Source organism: Camarhynchus parvulus, chromosome 1A (genome assembly GCF_901933205.1).
Source record: "Camarhynchus parvulus chromosome 1A, STF_HiC, whole genome shotgun sequence".
NCBI lineage: Eukaryota > Metazoa > Chordata > Aves > Passeriformes > Thraupidae > Camarhynchus > Camarhynchus parvulus.
The window spans coordinates 4011483-4032342 of NC_044586.1; the positions used below are offsets into that span (position 1 = coordinate 4011483).

Genomic DNA, 20860 nt, shown 5'->3' on the forward strand with positions numbered 1-20860 from the left:
AAATCTGCACTGTGCTTCAGATAAAAACACACCCAGAACACACAACACAAGGGTGAAAGAGAACCTGGGAAATTGCAGCAATGGAAAGATGTTAAAAACAAAGAGAGGCAGTGATACCCAGGCATCAAAGAAGGTGAAAAAGATGGGCAGAATGATTGGCACAAAGGGAATGAGACAGATTTAACAATAGGCTTGGATAAGCCCATTACACCAAGGCCCAGAGCAGCTCTTACAGCACCTCCAGCTTCATGGTGTCACTTCAAGGCATTATGAAATTATTCTTCTATATTTAGAATATATAATTAGTATATAGAGTATCCTCAGTGGTGCTCACCCCCTCTTCAGGCACCAAAACCACAGACATTCTGCACTGCATGATTTTGTGTCTAGTAGAGAGGCCCACACACCATCAGAGAAGGAATCTCTGTTGATTTACTCTCAGATAGAAGGAGTGTACAAAAAGCCTTATGATAAACAAATACTGCTTGCAACAGGGCTCATTCTACCTGTGTGTCCAGAAACAGGAGATTAAAAATAGATAATCAAAGAAAAGAGGGTGGGGAAAAGAGAAGAATGGGAGTTTGAGAAGTTCAATGGCTGGTGCTGTAGCTCTGAGTTTGATCCACCAAACAGCTTTCATCAGAACAATTAGATTGTTCTCCTCTGGGCCATTCATCATCTCAGATACATTTTTCTAATTTTGACTTCTACCCGCTAGAGATCAGAAACCTTCTAAAAAAATTATCTAGGGATAATCTAAAAAAATAATCTGGGGATTCCTCCAGTGGAATTTGGACTGGCCTCCATCATTCCTCCAGCCAGTGCTCCTTGACTCTTTCCCATTGAGCTCAGTGCTGCGGAGCAATGCCTGGAATGGCAGCTCTGGGCTGCAGGAATTGGGCAGAGCACTGCTGAGAGCAGTGGCAGCTCTGGCAGCCCACTTAGGCACAGGGTGACTTCCAATTAATGTCTGAATATTCTGAATTTTCCATCCAGGGTGCCAGAACTGGACAGTAGTTTTAGGGATCCTTCTAGTAGCAAATCCCGGCCCCACTCATGGCTTTGCTCCGTGCATATTTGTGGGAAATGAAAAGAGCTGCATTCCAGCATGAGGAAAACACAGCTAAAACTCCAACCAGAGAAGGCTTCAGGTAATACTTTATTATCTCTTCACCTAAATCTCTATGGTTCCTTGCAATACACAAGCACAAATATATTTCTCCTCACTTTTAGTCAACATTCAACCACATTGCAGTTTTTGTTTCTGTCTGTGCTATGCATAGGATTTCCACTGCAATAATGAGTGATTCAAAGATTTCACTCTCACAACAAACCTGTGAAGGAAGGAGGGATTTCTGGTCTCATTTTACAAAAGGCTCATTATAAAAAAAGAAAATAACTTGTACAGCCACAGATATGTTCTGTGAATGAAGACCTTACATGGGGCCTCCCAGCGTGTCAAACAGCGAAACAGCTTTTTTAGTGTTATTTGGTTTTCTTTACAGGGAAAAAAAAAGGCCACTTACTCTGAAAGAAACAAATTATTCATTTCCTAGAAACACAAAACTGGTTTCTGTAAAATTCTTTCAGTGGTATGCTCTGAAAAGGGAGAGAGGGCAGTGACAAATGTGGCAGAAGATGAACTGCTGCCTTCTCCAGAAACAGCAAATCCATGGGTGTCAGCTTCCTTGCTTGAGCCAGAACCAAGGCACACATTTTACACAGGCTGAAGGGCCTCTTCATATAGCCATAAATTACATCTAAATCATTTGATATAATGGAGGGAAGAGGAGGATGTAGAAAACAGAAGAAGGTTCAGACAAATCCCAAGTATAGTCTTGTTCTAAGCGTACAAAACAGCAGGAATATCTTTGGTGTCCCTCTAGAACTGCCACAGGATCTCCTGTGCTTGACCAAGCATCCCTGAAGGTAACACATGAAAATCTCCATGAAGTTAATGCAGACACAGGGATTTCTCAGCCCCCAAAGAGTTTGCCATTCTTCCATTTTCAAGCCAGATCTAACAGCATTTCAGACAGACATTCATGAGAAAGCTGTCTATAATAAATTTCTAATCATGTGACAGAGTTTGTTTCCATTTTTCAATACCTGCCTCAACAGACAGGAATGGAGGGCTGGTTTGCTCTCTTTGGTACCCTGCACAGCACCTCCTTGGTGACAGGTCCACAGCCAAACAATAATGGATCACACCATCAATTTAGAGCAGAAAAAGGGGGATAAAAGAAATAAACAAAAAACCCTAAACCAAAAACCTCACACATACCATTTCACCAGTTCAATGCTGCCTTTACAACTGCAGCCTTTGGCTAATACACAAACAGCTTCTTCTAGGTAGAAAAAGTTGCACTACTTCAATGAAAAGTACAATGCTGAACAGATGCAGCTGAGCCCTGACAAATCCCTGGGCAGATAGAGTTATTTCAGTTTGAGAGCGTGGAGTGTGACTGGAAGTCCAAACACTTTGAAGATGACATAAATCAAAGTAGCCTCTCCTTCAACATGGTGATTTTCTCTGCTTGGAGTCCCTTGCACTTTGAGAGAATGGATATAAACTGTTCTCTCAAAGCCATGCACACTGTTCACTATGGATTATGTGAAGTACTTTTTTCAAGAAGAGAAAAACGAGCTTTTTTCCTCACATTTGCTTGTGCAGCTTAAAATCTTGTTATAATGACATGGTGCTGGTTGACTATTTTGGCTGTAGAACAATGACAGAAAATCAGCTTTTCTCCAACTTAAATTCAGAGGGAAACCTCAGTACCATGGCATGAGGGAGGTGCGGTGACACAGGACAAGTCCTCTTGTAGTCACAAGTTTGTGCCAAGAGGGGCTTTCAATACATTTTTCAGAACAGGACTACAGGCTATAGGATCCATGGTGGATTTCTGGTTCTGCAATTTCTCCCACTTCCACACCAGGATCATTAGGGCAACCAGATAATTAGCTCTGATTCCTCTGGGATGTCTTTAGATGCCCCATGTGAAGGTAGCCAGCTCAGTTACCAGAACAGAAGTAATCTCAAGAAAGTGAGCAGTGAGATTCAGCTGGAGAACTGCTCAGGTTTAACAATACAAACCACCATGGCTGTGCAGCTGGTGTCTGCAGCAGCAAAAATCCTGGGACCACTCTGTACCAGAGAGGAACTACAGGATTATGCCTATTCAGCTGGTCTGAAGGATGAGAGCACCTTCTGGATCTTGTTCTTGCAACAGTTTTCCCCTGCTCTTTCCTCCACTATTAAATACCAAACGCCACACAGACAACGCAACATCAGGCTTTTCACAGGCTTTGCACAATCCAAAAACTGATTTCCAGCCTCCAGACTATAATTTGTCCACAAATAAGCTGAATTTCATTTATATAGTAGCATCCCCACTGAGGGTATTGGTGGTCCATGAATTATCATATTCACCTCTAATAACTCCAGAGAAAAATCCCTATTTGGGCATACAAATGGTTGCATCAAATACACTTTTATAGATACATACACACACATATGCTCTATCTTGGAACAGATTTAGCACAAAAAGAGTATGCAAACATACACACCATACTATCTTCCATAGTCTAAATAAAGTACAGAAGAACACTTCCTCAGGTAGGAACTTTTCTAGAGAAACTAGAAAAATACACATAAATAAGATTTTGCTCTAAAGCAGAACCAAGGTTAGAGAAAATACACATTAATAAGGCTTCTCTCAAAAGAATAAGCTTCAATGGTACTCTGATAAAAATGCTTCTACTGGAACAATTATCTTTAAAAACCCAGCATCTTACAAGGAACTGCTCTAATTGCTGCCTTAATCAACATCATAACTTCCAATACAATTTGCAATTAACATATGGTAAATAGCATCTGCCAATTAGCCTATAATGTGCACTGTACATCTGATTCCTGTTTCCACTGGAATGCAGCTATTAGTGCTGGAACTTGTCCAGGGTCTCTGCTTTGGCCTCTAATGCTCTGTAGATGAGCAACCCTCAACTTCATGCAGCAGTTAAGAGGAAGACAAGATTCCTGCACACATGAATTAGGTCATAGATATGAACCTTGAAAGGAGGTTCATTAGTCATTTTTAGAGCTCCACTACTTTAAAGTAGAAGAAAATAAATCACAGAGTACATCCACTTCATCACTGCATAGTGTCATGACAGACAGCAAAGTTAAAACTGTATTAATCACACATATCCCACCATTTCTCCCTTTCTTGCCTGACCATCCTTTCCCTTTTCCTTTGTTAAACTTCATAGACTGGAATAAAACCACAGGCATTTTATTTTACGTAATTATTCAAGATCTCATCTCTGCTGTTGTCAAGTGCCTTCTATGAATGGCTAAGGATTCACACTTTCCAAGACCACCTATATTTGCTCAGCATCTCTAAGGACAGTTTTGCACAGTTTTTGCTCCTGATGAAGCTGCAATTCTCAAACACACAGTGCTTAGCAAGTCATAGAGGTAAGAGATGTGAAACCTCCTAAACTTCTTAAAAAGCACAAGACAACGAGGGATTCTAAGTAACTGCATGATCAAAGCGTGAAGAAAAAAAGAGAGCTATCTTAAAAGTTCTATAAGTGTTGCTTTAACCTTCTGAAACCAAAAATCACTCAAAGGGGCATGCTACAAACTTAAAAACAACTTTTAAAAACCATACCACAGAAAGCCTATGCTTTGCCTGCCTTGGTAACTCATTCTAGTGTGGCAAAACAAGCTTTATTGAAAAGATCCCACCACTGGTGAGGGTGACAATTTTTGTCAGGGTTCCAGAAATAAAGCATGCCACAATTATCAGCCAAAGCCTATTAAATACATCCTTTTACCAGCAAGAGAAAATTGTGCCCTAGGACTCAAGATGAGACTTCTCTGCCTAGCTCTGTCACGTGATTTTGAGGTGAGACTGGGGACAGGGGGTTACCTCAATGCTGCTTCTTCCCCTGCTGCCCTTTGATTCTCATCTGATCAGATTTTAAGTCCTTGAGGCCTTGGAATGCTTTTCAACATAAACAACACTTAAGCTCCCCCTAAGTGTGGTATAAAACTATTAATACAGAAAATAGAAAGTGTTTTGGTTTCTTCTCCCCAGGATAGAAAGAATACCAATAGAAAGTCAAAGGAAGCACGCAAAATTTTCCACACTGATCTATTGACTGCATGCTGCAGAGTCAAGGTCCATTAGGAGCAATGTGGGCCTTGCTTCAGCCTGAAAGCCAAAGCTCACTTGTCATTTCCATCTGTGCAATGTACACAGCAAAGGTTTTTGTGCACCATTCCATCACGTGCTCCTGCTGCTGTCAAATGCAGAAAGGGAAGAAAATGGAAACATGAAGCAATGAAGTAATTTTCCTTCCCATATACAACCTCAGGCTGAGATGATGTCAGGCTTCACAAGCAAAACCAGTTGGAATGACAGCAACATTTGAGAGGAGAAAATCCAAAGGAAACCTGTATTTTTCAAAAAGTGCTTCTGCTGATTCGACAGGCAGCATCCTTACTGCAAAGTCTGAAACGAATCAAGACTGTGTGACACATGGATGTCACTTTGGCTTTCACAGGTTGGGGAAAAATTGCCCAAAATCTATACTCTCTTCTATGCCAAACGACTCCTGAAGTGATTATAGGGCTGGTTACCTTTACTCTCAAGATATGCAACTTCCTGCTGAACCATAAAAAATTGTATTGGTCTAGTAACTGCAGTAATTTCTGAGAGCTCTCAATCATCTCTCCTAAATTATGAATCATACATGAATTAAAAAAAAACAAAAAACCAAACCAGGTCCCTTTGATCCTCTTACTGGAATAAAAAATGAGAAAAAGGTGGACATGGTGGGAGGCAGCAGCCATGCTGGCATTATTATAGCAGCACTGCAGGTGCTGCTCCTTCCAGGGAATTTCTCTGCAGGATAGCTGTGGTTGGGCTGCATCCTTTTCCAGGTGTAAGAGGACAAGACTTGGACTGAGCACACAATCCTCACTCTTGACCTTTAGTCACTGCTGAAAGTCACACTGTAATTTTTACAAGAGTAGTAGTAGAAGTGCTTGGGAGAATTAAAGAGTGAGGTGAGCTTGAATCTGTCCCCTCTGTAGATTAGTATGCATGCATACTCTACACCTAGATTTATTAGATCCTGCATACCAGGATTCATCTGGCTGTATCAAAACATGGATCTGCTGCCTTCCTCCTTCCTCCTCACAACCAAGCAGTCTTTAGCAAAAACAGAGATTGCAGAGAACAAAACAATCTGCTTTCCCCACATTTCACTCCTCTTGCTCCTGGGTTGCTGCTATTTCACATGCCCTACTATTCAGGACAGTAACCTCCTTTTGAGGTAGGATTTGAAAAATATGAGGGGAAAATTGACCAATTTTTTCCCCCCTTGCATATGGCTATTTAGAAAGACAGGTGAGGAAGGTACATGACACTTGAGCTGATGTATTAGTGACTCCTGTCATTTCAGGGTAAACTTAAACTTGGGAAAAAATGCAGCAAGCTTGAATCACATTAAAGCCCTGATTTAGCAAAGTGCTCTGAAACACATGCTTATAGTTAAGCCTGTGCCTAAATGCTTTGCTGAATTAGGACCTATGTTGGTAAAAGGGGCAATTGATTAATGGCTTCTGACAACCACCAGAAACTAATGAGCCACAGACCTCTGCTTTTTCCTCCAAATGACTGTACTTAAACCCAAAGGAAATTTCATTATGGAAACAGAAAACACTTATAAATAAATCATACGTGTCTCCTTCACAAATATTAATTTTTATCTGCAATTAGTGGTAAACCCAAAGCTTCCTTTCATACAGTAATCAGAGACAGTGCCATTTGCCCTAGAAGCCGGTTATTCTTTCAAACCCATAAATTTCTCCCTAGAACTCCATGGTTTACAGAAAGCTCTGTGAACCCAGCTAAATCAACCACGAAATATGCAGGATCCAAGAGAGGAACCAAAAGGTTGCCTGAGACAAACTCCAGGGCGAATCATGCCAGCACTGCACAACCCACCTAAAACTGAGAGAGCTCAGCAACATGCTGGAGTCTGCTTCATGCTGCTTCCCTCTGAGACACACCAAATCCCAGGGAACCACATATTTGCTAGCTCCCACGTGAGAGGTGGAAAAGCTATAGAACAGTGAGAGGATAACTTCAATCCTCAAAGATCCAATCCAGCTATATGCCAAGCGTTCACCATTGTGGAGGTTTTCTGACTGGCCACATGTCTTAGCTTTTACTTTGGTCGTATTTAGGGGCAGGAAAATCCTCTGGCACATCTACAGGAGCCATGGCATTCAAGCCTAATGTCAGCCTTACCTAAATCTCATTAAACAAGTCAACTTGTTTTTCCTAGCAGCATCTCTGCAGCACAGCACTGACACCTCTCCCAGCAGGATGAAAGGAATCCCTTCTGTTAACACTGATCTAACAGATCCACCTAGAAACTTCAAGGCAGCAAAAGCTACAAAACAGGGACAACAATATCTGAGGTCTCATTGTTATCACTCATAAGGTATGCAAAAATATTCTCCTTTTTCCATTGGTGTTTCAGTCATCTAAATCAGCTTTCAAGAGTAGGTATACGTTATGGAATGAAAACATGATAAATACACAATTGATGCCATACAAGACTTCAGTGGGTCTTTACATAGGTTTCAGGGCAGAAATTGAGTGGCTCATGATAACTGTGAGCAGTTAATTTCCTTCATTCACACCCTCTTTCTTGAAAGAGCACTACACTTCACCTCTAATTTTAAGGATAACCAACTATGAGCCCTCATGGACAATTTGTCACTGAACCATGACCTACTGGTGAGATGGAGACTTCAGCTGCCACAGTTTTATTGAAATGTTTCTTGAATATCCATTATGGCCTTTGTAACAGGGATGAACTCTTAAGAGCAGCTCTGAGGAAAGAAAAGTGACATCACTAGCATTCCTGAGCCTTGGGGAAATTACCAAACCCAGGTTTTGTTGTTATTTTTTTTAATCCAGAAAAAAATGTTTCAAGCTCCTTAGGTTTGGATCAGGTCTCTATGGATCAGACAGGCTCTAACAATGCCCCAGAGGAAAGGGTGGGGAGGGAAAAGGAAAACACTTGATTTTTTATCCACAAATCTACAAAAATAAGATAGCATATTACTAACTAAGTGCTCAGTGTTTACACTTTTGTTTCACTGTGAAGAGGAAAACAAATACCTACCTTCGCACAAGTGACTTATCAATATGTTTATTGTAATTCAGATCCTGCCCCAAAACATACCTGAAAGTCTGTTTCATGTTTCCATGGATTTCAATTACCATTTTGTAAATGCACAAACATAATTTTATAAACAATAACTAGCAGCCAGCTAAGGTCTACATACTCGCCACGGTACCATGCACTAAATATTCCTAAGGTTCAGATGGAAAACTTCCAGCAGATTCAAAAGGAAGACAATGTTGTGAGTTTAAAAACATATGTCCCTACCCACAGAGTACATGGGAAAGTTTGAAACAGCAGGTATTTCCTTTTCCTAGCCCTGTGAAAATGCACAGTGTATCAGTCATCGCCCTGAGAGGTGAGCTTGGATATTTCTGAGGGTGAGCGCTGTGGCTGGGAAGTCACCAACACAATAAAGCTCATCCCTTTAGGAAGTCTCTTCTGAGAATCTTGGCCAGATTCAGCTTTGCCCACACTGAACCCATAGATTTACACCACTGATGTCTGGCCCCATCTATCACACCCACACCTGGGCAAATAATATAAAATACCCCTTGTATTCTTCATTGTACAGCAATGCAGGTGTTCTCAATTTACTTCTTCAGGGAATTTATAAGATCTGTTCCTCTTCATCAACAACCGCCTGAGCATTTAGGAAGCCAGGCTGGGGGAGATCAGGATGATTCTCCCACTGCTTTGGGAAATTTACTTCAAAGACTGCAAAGTCTTTAAGTCATGGTGTAGCAAGGGGGATTAGAGGAGCAAGCACCTTGCTTTAAGCTGTCCCTCTTGCACGGAAGGAGGTGGCTTCCATTTTAATAACAAGATATCTTCCACAGGACTCACTCCACTTTCAGCAAAATATGTTTGTTCTTCTGTCACGGCATTACCTCTTCTTTCTCAAGATTTCTAAAAGCAGATATTAAAAATTAATGTGAAGCACACCCATAGGTGTTGAAGAAACTTGGCTCCAGACACATCCTGCTCTCCCAAAGTGTTTCTCTAATTGCTTCTCTAAGCACTTGCAAGAACCTCACTGAAGCATTTCATGCATGCATTTTCATTCCCCTCCTTGCTCTAGGGCTTGCCTCCCTATTTCAGGGTATTTTGTTTTTCAACCTGACCTACTCCATGAATCTGAGTGTGGCTGAATCAATCAGGCAGCCCAAGCCATTGATCAGAGAGATCATTAACAATAATCATTGACACAAATCTTCCTATTAATAGCTTTAAAAAACCCATGAAAGCTAAGAATTACAAGCCAAGAGACAAGTAGCCAGAACATGCAAAATTAGGTCATTTTCAGCTTTCAGCATTCTCAATTTGTGGGTTAAATGTCTCCAAAAAATACGATAGTGGCTTGATAATTGCCTTCACAAACACCAGGTAATGTTTTACTGGGGCAGTAATTGACAGATAAAATAAAAAAAAGAGTCAAAAAACTCTAACGCAGGGCTAGTGGCAAATCACACTCATGTCATATGTGTGGGAACACAGCAGCTACAAACAGCACTCCTTCCCTCCTGGGTACTGCTGAGTTCCTGGCTGGAAACCTGAGTATATCCACAGGTACACATTGCTTTGGGAAATAGGGGAACTATTGGAAGAGAGCAAGCAAAGTTGCCAGCGCTCCAGGAAACGTGGCGTCCATGGAGAATTTGGAAGGGTCGAGCTTGCCAAGCCTAAAAACCAGTGATTTTCACACATATATTAGAGAATGATAAACCCCTCACATCCCCTGAGGGCAGGAGAAGATGCAATGTGCTTAAAATGGAGCAACAGAGACTGATTTTGTCCCTTGACATCAGCAATTTCCCTACCAATTAAGACCCTTGGGAAAACTGTGTAAAGGGAAGGATAATTAAGCACTGTAACAGGTCAAGTGAGGCAAACTGCAAAGCTCTGCATGGGACACTTCCAGAACAAAATACACCGCTCAAAAATCACTTCAAATAGTAAACTCTGCTCTGGGCCAATAGAATGAACTAGATTAGACACCAACAATTTTTTTTCCAGTCTTCTATATTATTTAATATATCTTTTAATACTACCTGCCAGTTTCAGCCCAAGTGCTGCCTGTGTGTGTTCACAAGAACAGCAGGAAGCTGCAGCTCCTCACAAGAGCACAGCACAGAGGAAGTGCATGGTCATCACCTTCTCCTCAGAGACACTTGCAAAGGTTCCCAAGGATTCAATTGGCAGACAGCAAATCCTCAGAGCCAGAAGGTATCAAAAATTGAGGACAGATGTAACAAAACCAGAACCCAAGACACTTTGACTATGGACATTGTTAATCATAGATAGCAATCAACCCACCATACAAAACCCCCATCTAAAGCCAGATTGAGATGCCTGTCTAAGTGTAATGAACTCAAGATGCAGAATTTTTTTTTTTTTACCAAGCATACAGTTTTAAATCCATTGATTCAATTCCTTTTCCTTAAAGAATCTGAATGTTTAAAGAAATACAATGGACAGATACCAGCTTTGACTTCCACTGAGTACCTATTTCCCATCCTTGAAATTCTCCCCATAACCACTACTGCTTTCACTTGAATTTCCCCACCTATTTAATTTGCTTATGAAATTCCTTTTCCTGTTGTTATAGAGCTCTGATCTGTTACTCTTGTTTGGATCACAAGCATAACATGAGTTGGTATCAGCTACAGCTACCACTCAGTCAGCATCAGCATTCTGTCTCCAAAAATGGCTATAAGATATTTGTAAGGAGATGAAAGAAATCCGCAATTTACCTATCAAATCATGCAATTAAAAGCAGGATAAAACAGGAGAAATTCTTCTGCTGTATCCCTTAGCATTCAGCTTACAGTCTGGAGCATGAGATGCACTTTTAACTTCATGTGCACATCTACACATATTATTAAGAGTCATAAAACAATCTTTTTTTTATATCCAAACTACTCAATCAAATTTTTGGCAAAGTGATTAAAATTCTGAAGCAGAAAGGATAGGGAGTGGGGAATAGGGGAGAGGAAAAATAGCAATAAGGAGACTTTTCTCCTCAAAACACAAGTAAATGTTGTTATAACTCTTGAGCTCACTCTGCTACATGCCACAGGCATATGGAGGGCCACATATAGAAAAAAAATATCCAAAGCAACACCATTATTCTGTCCCAAGGGCAACAAAGTTGGACAATGATTTAGCAGTGCTTCAAAATAGCTGCCTTTTATGCACATAAAATAGGAGGCAAGATCTAGGACACACCCAGATATGTTCTTCATGTCTAAGAAAACAAGTCAAACCCAAAAATCTCCTATTGGGTTATTGAGAATTTCACTGAAGGCTTTGAAGTTTGGGTCCATGTTATAGCCAGCTCATCCAGACCTGTGCTTGGACTCCTTGAGTTTGGGTTCTCTGTGAGCCCAGCCACTCCATCCTTCCTACTAATCGTAGAGGTGACTCCTTCAGCAAAGTCACCTGGCCTTCAAAGCCACCACCTACAAGGGTCTGAGACCCCCTCAGCTCAAATCAAGACTCTTCTGCCTGTAGGAATGACATCAATATTTAGACCACAGCAGGATTGAGCACGTCAGCCACTGGAAGCCTTTTCTGGAGACCAGGCTCCAAACCCAGCCCTCTCCTAAAGAGAATTTAAGGCGTCTAGACAAGGCAGTCCAAATTTCTGCTCCCTCTCTCTGCATGGGCCTATTTTTGGGTAAGCTGGAAACACTCCCTTGGGCAGGAATTGCATTTAATTAAATTGATCGCTTGTATGCACTTGAATTGCGTTTAATTGATCACTTTTAGGTGTTGCTGACATCCAAATATACCTCTGGCATAATCAAATTCATAACATAACCTAATCTGGCTCTCTCAGGTCAGCTTATTCCAAAGGAAAACTGAAGTACAAAAAACCCAAAACATCTTGCTGAATATTCCTGTATCTGCCCACAGAGCTCAAATCCAGTCCTGGTGGTTTGGGATTAAATCTGGGAAAGGTCCACAAGCAGATGCTAAGTAATTCAGTAAAAAGTGAATTAGCTGTGGCAGAAAGAATTTCTGCTAAGGCTGCTCAAAGCCATCCAAGCCAGGCTGTACTTCCCACAAGAACAGTGTGGGTCACCTTTGTTTCTGTGCCACGTTCCCCTGCCACAATCTCCCCTCTCACTGTCCTCTGCTCCTGCCTGTGGTTCAAAATTTATCTTAGTCCAGTCAAATACAAGTTCTGTGCAACCTTTTCTCTCTCATATTCTTTATAAGGGGTCATTTGGGGGTATTGCTTGGCCAGTGTGTTCTGTTTGAACATTTTATGTGCGAGCTGGACAGTGTAGAGAGGAGCCATTTAGATCCAAATCAGAGCCTCCTCTGTTCCTCTCCTAGCTCAAGTTGGATCAGACCTTGGATGAAATAGTGCCAACATTTCAAACTGCTCTCAGAAGATTTTAGCTGGAATATCTTCTGGACAGTAGCTGTTCTTGGGAAGTCCACCTAATGCCAAAATTCCATAGAAATGCTTCCTGCATTGAATTACAGCCCTACAGCAGTCCTTTTCGTAATGGATCTAAAATGGAAACCAACAGAAATGTTTCCTTCTTCATTTCCCTTAAGTGGATTCAATATTGAGGCTGCATTTCTATTTATTTTGTTTTAGTGTGATGCAAGCATGAAAAAGTCATATAAAATCCCTCCCCTCCTACCCCAGGAACTCGTGCACCTTTGCGTACTTTCCTTACCATTTTTAAATATTTCATGAACCTTTCAGTCCTCATCCATGGCTCCAAAGAAGCCTTCACCTGGGCAGTAACTTTCACCAAGTGGTTTTGTAACCTTCCAAACACCAAATTCTACAATGCAGTGGAAAATTGAACTACCACTAAAAGATTTTTTTCAACTGCTTATCCTCAGCCACCTCAGAGCATTCACTTCCAAACACAAACTTAGCTTATTAAAACTGTCAATGGTGCATGGCTTTGTAAACCTCAGGGACCATCACTGCAAATTTCTCAGCTGACATGAATAGTACTGGTCCTGGTTAAGAGGACTGCCCATGAGTGAGCCTGGATTTCAGATATGTTACAATACTCAGACCCCCTCCCCTGGTATATATCACTAATAAAGACCTGGTCCTCACAAATTAACATCAACTGAATGCAGGTTCAGGGTTTTTTAACCTGGCAAATCCATATGCTGTGCCAGTGAAGGGCTTTACCAACCTGGATTCAGAAGAATCATTTGTGATGTGCCTTAATTTACACGAGTTCAGAGGACATGTAAAAATAATATTTTATTCTCTCCATGCCCCACTCCTAGCTCTGCTACAATTTTATGATATTGCATTCATTTTGTGCTGATATCAACATGCCTAAATAAAAGATAGGCTTACTTCCTCTTCCAGGACTGTCAACCAAATGTATTCTTGCTTGTGCTGGTCTCACAGACTAAAAATTAACAGCTGGGTAAAATGACAAAGGAAACCTGGACATGTTCAAACCATATTCTCAGTGGGTCTTTAGTGAGTTTTGCAGAGGTTACACTCAATATAAAGTTCATCATTTTCATTTGATTTAGTTCCGCTCTTCTTTTAGCAAATAAATCATTACACAGAAACAGGATTTTTATTTATGGCCCTCCTCAATTTCCACAAGCCTGGACAGCATAAGCTTACAAGTCATGTAATGTGGTTTTCTGCAGCCATTTGCCCAAATATTTTACATTGCCCCTTCTTTATATTCTCCAGATCATGCACAAACTTGAACCAACCCTCACAGCCTTACGAAATGCAGCTACTACAGTATTATTACCACTAACACCAACATGAGGGTCAAGTAACCAAAATATCTGTATAAGATCATACAGACCATCAGCAAAAAGCTGAAAGGTCAGAAGTGAAGTGATGATTCCAACACTTGTTTGAGCTACAAACCACAGGCATGGATTCAGCCCTTTTTGCATCTTTGAGAAAGGTTATCAAAATTTATGATTGAAAAGCTTAAATCTGGCCTGTTTATTTCTGTAGTAGGCATCAAACGATGCTTGAAGTGGTGGCAGAAAGGGTCCATGCAACATTAAATGAAACACACAGGGCAGAAAGGTGATATCCCTAACACAGCTCTGTGATGATCACACCTGGAACACTTCATTCAGCTCTGGAGAACTCATTTCCTCAGGGACAATAACAACCCAGGGGACAACCACAAGACAGCCATAAAAGTGTTAAGCAAGCAGAGAGGGACTGACTTACAAAGAGATTAAAAGAGCTATGGATGCATCAAATACGTTTTCAGTAGGGGATGTGACAACTGTGTGCAAGTGTTGGAACAAAATTAGAAAGATAATAATTTTAGTGAAACCAAAGTTTACAGCTACAGGGAGCAGCAGTGAATTAAAAATTATTAAAACATTACTGATCAAAAAAAGTAATTTTAATAGCAAAATCTACTGGAGCATAGGGTAGACCTGATAATATGCTTAACCAACACTTCTGCTCGACAAATTCCCAACCCTTAAGAACCTAAAAGTTGTCACTTAAATAGTGAAGACTTTCTATTTTGGAATTTCTCCAGTGTAATATTCTATCCCTTGTTGGGGAAGTTTCAGACATTTTGACCTCTGAAACAACACAGATAGGTCAGGCCCATTGCTCTTGCATCACCACCAGGGAGTTTGGCTCCCTAAGCCAAACTCAAGCAAGCCTTGAGAGTCACCAATGCAGGGTTTTGCCTTCCCCAGCCTTGGATATGCCAGCAAATTCTCATGGCATAGCCAGCCAGTCTCATTTCACTGTTTTTTCACCTGAATAACAGCACAATACATAACTATTGGATCTGCTTATTACAGGATTATCACTATCTAAACATGAAAAGCACAAGGGAACAGCAAACTTTGTTATAACAATATCTTTTGTCTTGAGAAATGCTCTTTTTTCCCCTACCATACTTCAATGACAATTTTTAAAGGCTTCTATTTGTGTTATTCTATCAAACCTGCTAGTTTTCAAGCAAAGCAGTGGCCGCCTACTCTATAAAATACAAGCACAAGCAGCAAGTCCTTCCAAGGCTGGCCAATTTCCACGTGTCCTAATATGGTTAAGAAAATGTTTGAGTGGAGCCCAGAGCAGAGTGCCAAATTTAACAGCTCTGCAGCGAGCAGGGTGCCACAGAGCCCTCTGCTTAGGCTCACTCCAACTCCAGCCTGTTAGTCAGGCAGCTGGTTCAGCCTGCTGACATGGACTAGACCATAATTGTACTTGTGCACAGTCACAGAGCCCAGAGCCTCTGTTCTCCCTGCCCTGGCAGGGAAGGTTCAGGCTCGCTGCCCTACAAGGCTCTCAGGGACAGCAGCTCATTGGAGTGTTTCCCTTCTTGGGCTAAATATATTGAGGAAATCCTGGGTATCCCAAGGATGTAACAGAACATGGACTGCGTGAGGCACTCTGGGTTTGTGTAAAGAGCAAGGTTTTCAAGACTTCTTTTTCTTTCACTTTCTTCACTTTTCTACTGCTAATGTCAGCAAGAGAGGTTTTACAATATCAAAAATTATGAAAACATTTATATTTTTTTATATATACATTTATTTATTTATATATATATATACACCTGTATAAAGGGCAGATATCTTCCTTGCTGTTTTGCTAGTACTGCCCTTTATGAAACCTGGCAAGGTGCAGGCTGTTCACCTGCCTGCAAAATAAACCTTGCCCACTTGTGTCCCACTTATTCTCTTTTGTAATGCCACCAAAATCATTGCAAAGCCTGATAATAGAGATTTGTTGACAGAAGAGAAGGGGATTATTGAGTTTATAGCAGTGAAACAACTCACTTTAGGCATTAAAAGAACAATGCTACCTTGATTATGCAAAAGGGTTAGCTGGCCTCTCCCAGATCATTTCCTATGAGATCATATGCAGACTTGGAAACAGAAGGGACTGGTTTCAGGAAGTTTGAAAGCCTTTTATGGATTATATTAACAAGGCACAGGCTGTTCCCTAAAACTGATTGTACATCAAATTCCATTGCAGCCACATGCCCTTGGTTGGAATGCTTCAGCATATATGATAGTACCAACAGCCACTAAAAAAAGCAGCAATTCTGTCATTTAATCCCTGTGTCTTTTTCCTTTTCTTTTTTTTTTTTTTTTTGAGTACCTGAAATTAATTATAATTTTTTGGGGTACAAATAGCATACAACAGGTTACAGTGGGAAATCAGTTCTCAAAAGTTTCAAGTATCCTACAGAGTCCAGCTACAACTTTTTACAGAGCTAAATACCTGTCTTACATCAGTAGAAATAAATGTTCAACTGCAGTATTTTGGAATGATACCTAAAAGCTGTTAGAAGTCAGTTTTACTTTTTCTTCTCTGGTAAGAAGTAGTAACAAAACACATCTGCACAAAAGCACATCAGTGTCTGAAAAATACTTTTTCTTGCTATTTGAAGTCTCATTTGTTATTAAGTATTTACTAACACGGATTTTCCAGTCAGTTCAGTTACTGTACATTTAATCTTGATACAGAAAATTAAAAAGGAAATGAGAAACTGCATTCCTTTTCCAAGAAATGATGCTGTGCATTTTCTGGTTTTTTAGAATTTATGGGTCCAGCAGACTCATGAGCCTGTAAAGACACCTCAGATGCTGTGCTCCTGTTGGGAAATGTCACAGCACTTCTGGAGGCTCTGGCCTCCAGGCTCCTCAGCAAGGCTTGTGTCTCATTTGGGTTTCATGTCAGCTCTTTGGTGATGCAGAAATTGCATGCTGAACTTTGCAAGGCCTACACTGTGAGAGACTGAATTTCACTGTGGGAGGCAAACCAACCTGCTAATGGAATCAGATAACACTCACCTATTTATTAGCAATGACACCAAGCAGATTTAGCTTTCAGTGGAAAGTAACAACATTTTCAAGCAGCTTCTCTCTAAGTTAGAATCTCCCATCCTATTTACAGACAGGGGAAGAGAGGGGTGCATAAATGAAATGCAGTTCCCTGTCCAAGCCCAGCTGGACAAGAGCAGCACCTCTTGCACCCCAGGTAAGTTCCTGCCCCATGGGGTTGCCCCTTCTCCTGCCACCTCACTGATGCCACAGCTGGAGAACGAAAACATTTACCATGAACATTCCCCCCAGCACTAAACTGCCATCTCTTACTGGAAATAAAATACATTTTGGTTCCTGTTGGGACTGGAGAGAAGCAAGAGAGGAGTGAAAAACCTCAAATTTATTGTAATTATTTGCTATCTGTTTAATAACGGTATTCTCTGTGCCAAAGAAGATGGAACAATTAAAAGACAACCACTGCCTTTGCTTAGTTTGGGGAATAACTATCCCTGATACAATCTTCCAGGAATTCATCCTTAGAGCCTTGCCCATCACTATTTATAACTGAGTAAATATTAGAGGATTCACTTCTTTTGCCCTGAAAAAACAAGACCTTTGGCCTTAACATATTTTTGGAAAGCGTTTCAGAGAAGGCTGTTGCTCTGCAGCAATGTTTCCTTCCATTAAAATTCCCTCTTAAAATATATGGCCCAAAGGAGGAACACTAGACCTCAAATATACCACAAATATGGACAAGTCTGCCTGCAGGCATTTGGAGGCTGGGAATTTGCCCAAAACATTATCCTTCAAGAATTAACCAACTCTCTGTCAGCACAGTTAACAGCCTCAAAAAAAAACCCCTACTTACTTTGACATGCCTTTGTCAGGGCAGCTCACTAATTGAATATTGCACTGTTTATCACTGCTTAAGGTTTAATTATTCCCAAGGACTGAAACCGGAGCCTTTATAGATCCACATGCAAATAAAAAAAATGTGTCTGGGAGCCACTATTGCCCAACAAATTCACTTTTAGGTTTCTATCCTCCTGGCTTCAGCCCAGCTCACCCTGCCTCCTCTTTCCCTCATCTCCTGACACACTCTGTGATAGCCAGGGACCAGAAGAGCAGGCAGGGTGACCACAGGAACTCTGTGCTCAGGACTTTGCTCTGCTGGGCCACTTGAACCTGCCTGTGAACATGAGAAATGAGAAAAAAGGTATTGAGGAAAGAGAACTCAGAGGTGGAAACTCACTGAAAGTGTATGCAGGCACAAGAGCTGTCAGCTCTACCACAGGTGTGGCCATAATTCCTTGGGATTATCCTTTGTAAGGATAATTCCTTAGAAGCCTTGCCCTCACAGGGCAAGTCAGGATCAGACCATGCAAACACAGCCCCTGGTAGCGACAGTCACTCCAGAGTGGTGCTCTACAGGCAGAGAAACCCTTCAAGGCAAACACTCTCCTCACCTCCTCATCAAGGCTGGCTGCTTCACTCAAATTTTGACTCCTTTTTGTTTCCCTTAGTTTCCACTACTGAAACTGAACTAACTTTCCTTAGTTTCCACTACTGCATCGTGTTATTATTTTATGTACGTGCTCCATCCTTTTGCATCAGTGAATTTGCTACACATGACATCATCACCTCCACCTGTGTAGCCAGAATGATGGAGTGTCCTCACTCAGAGCAATTTGGGCTAAACAGCAATTATAGACCAAGTGCAGCCTGGGAACATTTATTTATTATTAGCAGGATTCCTATCAAGTGCTGAATCTTTTGAAAGGCAAATTTTCTCCCACCTGGCAAGCAGAATTTTTTGTTACATGTCCCTATCAAACCAAAACCAGAACACCTGGGGAGCAGAGAGCCATTGGCTTTGCTGACATATTCAGCACCATTATTATCTTAATGACACATAATGGTCTCCATATTCATAACCTTTCACCAAGGGAAAGCCCAGAGCGGCTGTTGGGCTGACCTCATTACCTCAGGCTGTACCTTGTGTGTGCAAAGATGGCCACATGTAGGGTTAATGACAAAGACACAAGAGTTCAACATTCCCAGGGGAAAAACACCTCCTTCCCATTCAGGTAATTCCCAGGAAGCAGCAGATTAATATGGAGCCACAACATGGAAAAATTTCTCGGTGTTTAGAGAGCTGAATTACCATGCACATACTTAGCTATAATCCTTAGCAAAAGCACAAAACACTAAAAAAAACAAAAGGGAAGAATTGGGATGGAAAATTCCCAAATATACAAGTAATTTCTGGCACTCAGTTTGATCAAGGGCTACCACAAATTGTCTTCAAATCAGGCTGATCACTAACCCAAAACAACCTTTTCCCATACCAGACTTTGGGTTTCAAAGGAAACTAAGCTAACACTGAAGTGAGGCTCATGATAGAGATTGTCTCAACTGAACAATAGCTCCAGGAAAAAAAACCACAAAACAAAACAAAGAAACAAAGGCATAAAAAGCATATATCTCACCAGATATGATGCCCCTGAGCCTGGAAGATGCTGCCTCTTCAGCTCCCAAGGGATTCTTTGAGTAAACCAATGGTTATCACAGGCACTGGAAAGATAGAAATGTTTACATGGGGGGCTGAAGAGGGCACCAAAGGCAGAAGAAACTTGACATTTAGGATGATCTAGAAAGCAAAACAGATCTTGATCCTTGCTGCAGTGCTAGATACAATTGCACCGCTGACTAAATTGATTTGCTGCTCCTTTGCTCTTGCCAGGGACTCCTCTGTGAGGGAGAAACTCCCAAGCAAGCAAAGCCAGACTACTCTGTGCATCTGAGCCCCCATTAGGGGAAAAGAGTGGCTCCCACTTGCAAGGAAAACTGCTCCATTCATTCACCTGCTCCTGCAGCCATGACTGTAACCCAACCACAGAGTAATGCAATCCTCAAAACACCCTGGGAAGCACCAGCCACAGAACTGACAAGTTTAATATCCAAACTGCACCAATTAATATGGAGCCAAAGCTGATTATACCCTCATTAATCACTTCAGAGAAAAAAAAAATTAACTGAGGGAATTCCCTATTTCTTTTGGCTGTAGACCAGCACAGTTTCTTGATTGCTGGCTGCCTCCAGTCAAAGATGCAAAAAACTTCTGGCTATTTGTGCATAGCTGCTGGCTTGCATTTCCATGGGCTTCAGTGACAGGTTGTTTGTCTGTCTGTACATGTAATTTGACTGCAACAGTGGTAGAACAGCCACCTTCAAGCAATGGCTGGGAGAAATGATAACTTAGCATGTGGTGAGAAAAAATTGCCTCTGAGCCATGCCGCAGGGGGAGAACTGGAGGCAGTTTTTGGGAGAATAGACTCAGAACTCCAATTTGGAGTAACCTCAGCCAGCTGGGAAAGCTGCTCAGGGGCTCTGGTGACTCCCATCCCCTTCCACCTACAGAAGCAGTAAAAAACACAAAACTTTCAAATGTTCGTATATTCATTAGACAAAAGGCTGTAATTACAAGGTGCAGAGAAATTCTTTTATCTGTTAAACCAGGTGAAGAAAGATACCAAAAACAAGCTTGCTTCATAATCAGCATTTAATTAGGGAAATGAGTTTACCTTCCCACCTAATCAACACAACCAGCAAGTGGGCTAAAGAGTATTCATTAGAGTCACTGTCTTAAGCAAGAAATGTCAATAAGCCCCATAAACAATACATCATGCTTTTGCAAGCGGCAGTGCAATTTTACAGGATTTCTCCTAAATCCATAAGCAGGAGTGTCAGGGGCAGGATTTGCTCATCATAGAGAATTTTGAGGTGCTTGTTTCAATTTCATACTGCCTGCCAAGGGGGGTTTTTGAAGGTTGTGTGTGATGAAATGAGGAGGGAGGCAAAGTCTCCTTCA

General features: G+C 41.3%; 1 protein-coding gene across 4 annotated transcripts in view; it reads right to left on the reverse strand.

The window, feature by feature from the left end:
• Nucleotides 1-20860, reverse strand: part of CALD1 (caldesmon 1) — a 171568-nt gene that overhangs the window by 114666 nt on the left and 36042 nt on the right. For 3 of the 4 annotated variants that reach the window (XM_030960808.1, XM_030960811.1, XM_030960813.1), the window contains exon 2: nt 19479-19563. The exons of the other annotated variant lie outside the window; for it this stretch is intronic. The gene's annotated coding sequence lies outside the window, so the exon portion shown is untranslated. The remainder of the gene's footprint in view (nt 1-19478; nt 19564-20860) is intronic. 4 annotated transcript variants of the gene reach the window in all.